The following is a 2,256-nucleotide window of genomic DNA, read 5'->3' as shown; positions in this document are numbered from 1 at the left end:
CGGAGGTGAGGGCAGAGCAAGGGTAACAGGCAGCAGCCGCTGGTGCAGTCTTTGGTAGGGAGTGCAAAAAAAACTACTGCAGTGGTAGCTGGCCACACCTCTGCCACCTGCGGCATGGCAGCCAATACTGTGTCTCTAGCCAGCATGGGTCATCTCCAACAGGTAAGCTTACAAGGGAGACAATGGGTTGGTGGAATGAGCTAGGAGATATATAGGGGACTGTTACTCAAGTTACTAGTCTGCCTCAGGCTGAGCAGGTACTTGACTTTCAATCTTCAACAGCTCTTGTGACTGCCCTAATTCCTGGAACATCAAATACCTCTTGATTTGTCCAGGAATTTCATGAAGCTATATTGACTATGGCATATTTTCATGGAAAAAGCCAGTGCTGGTGAATCATCATTTTCAAGTACAGAAACAGCAAAAGCAAAGGCCTTGTGGCTTAGTTGGCTAAAGCACCTGTCTAGTAAACAGGAGATCCTGGGTTCAAATCCCAGCAGGGCCTATATTTTGGTGGGCAGTTATCTAACAATTCTGATTTTGGGGGGGTTACAAGTTGAAGAAGGGATGGGACACTGTGCTTGCCCGTGACTTAGCCAGTAGTGGGTGTAGTTCTTGGCAAGGCACTGATGATGCCTTTTTAAGATCTGATCCCAGCAGCCTTTCCTCTGATTCCAGCAGTCTTTCCTGCCCAAGTGCAGGGGGACTGGACCTGATGATCTGTAATGTCCCTTCCAGCCCCTAACAACTATGAAACTATGAAAACCAAACTGTTAGAAACTTCCTAGCCAGCCATAGATCCCATTTGGAGCAGGTCGTACAGGGAATCTCATCTTCCAAGCCACCCTGAAAGGAGCTGTATTCACGCTGTCTCACCACTTCCAGAGCCTGATTTGAAGACTAGTGCATTTACACTGACTTCCTTGGGTGCTGAATCTGGGCTGCTGTGAGTCTTTTTGGGTCAGGTAAGCCAGTAGAAAGGAGGAGAGAAATGGGTCGATTGCACTGCTCCTGTCAGAGCAGTAGAAAAGACTCCTTAGTAAGAGAACAAAGACCAGGAAATAACTGCAGAAACTGCCAGTGACTATAATGGAGCCAGAAGTGCTGTATGTATTTTGCTGAGGTAGCAGGAATGGCTGTGCTCATTGAATGAGTAGCTAATGAAATGCATTACAAGCAGGAAACAGCACTGATGAAGATTATTAGTCTCTTTAGACCTGGGAAAATAAGAGGAAGAAAAGCTTGATTTGCTTCTGTCTTGTATTTGATTTACATGAACCAAAGACTGTGATTTAGTGAACCTCTCTCTAGCTCTCCCAAAACTCCTTTCACAAGATTTAATTTCCCTACCCCTCTGCCTTTAATTTTGGAGAAGGCTGGGTCTTTCATTTCCATCTAGTGTCATCAGGACACCAGGGTCATTCTCTGCTGTACACCGCTGCCTGTAGACCAGCCACGAACAACATCCCACTGTGCTGGGCATTGTGCAGATGAACAGCAGCAGCTCAGAAGAGCTTATGCTCTAATTAAAACAAGAGGGAGGAAGGAATTGATGTTGTAAACCTGTTGGTAGCCAGAAGAAAGTTTCTCCCTCCTGGTTATAGCAAGTAGGTTTCTTACTTGGGCTGCTTGCTGGGATACAGTGATACCCTTCTTATGCATTTTTGTGTGTTCCTTCATGCCGATGTGACTTTAGCATAGATTCATCTCTATGAAATGACAGGACTGAAATAAGGAGTTTCCCTATCTCAGAGAGGTTTTGTGAGTACAGTAAAAGCTCTGTTATCTGGCATGAGTGGAGAATGGGGGGGTGCCAGTTACTAGGGCTGTGCAAAGCTTTGGTCCCTGATTCAATTCAGTGGAGATTCAGCTGCATTCAATGGCCAAATCTCCAAATCTGAATCAAATCAGGAGACCCTTTAATCGCTACGTATCAAATCGGAACCCTCTAAATCAATTTGGAGAGATTCTGAAACGTTCGGCTACTCGTACATAGACACAGCTTTAAGTGTTTTTTCTACCTCTAGGTAGCAGGAGGCTCATGAATGCTGAGATGCTGGGGCACATGGAGTGTCCCACAGAAGCGCGGGGGGCTCCCCAGTGCACTCGGCAGCAGACCCAGAAGTGGACCAGAAGTACTTCCAGTCTACTTCTGGGTCCACTGGGGAGTGCACTGGGGGGTCCCCTGTGCCACCCTGGCTCAGTGACTGGTGCCTTCTGGGTCTGGGGGGGGGCACCCAGCTCCCCCTGTGGCCA

General features: G+C 47.3%; 1 non-coding gene across 1 annotated transcript; it reads left to right on the top strand.

Annotated features, from left to right (window-relative positions):
• The first annotated feature begins 431 nt into the window (after positions 1 to 431).
• On the top strand, positions 432 to 505 carry TRNAT-AGU. The gene has a single exon. It is a non-coding gene; the product is annotated as a tRNA-Thr (tRNA).
• The last annotated feature ends 1,751 nt before the right edge of the window (positions 506 to 2,256 follow it).

The sequence above is a fragment of the Crocodylus porosus genome, unplaced genomic scaffold (assembly GCF_001723895.1).
Source record: "Crocodylus porosus isolate Cpor-Errol unplaced genomic scaffold, CroPor_comp1, whole genome shotgun sequence".
Lineage (NCBI taxonomy): Eukaryota > Metazoa > Chordata > Crocodylia > Crocodylidae > Crocodylus > Crocodylus porosus.
The sequence above is the reverse complement of the archived record's forward strand: the minus strand, read 5'-3'. Positions and strand labels throughout refer to the sequence as shown.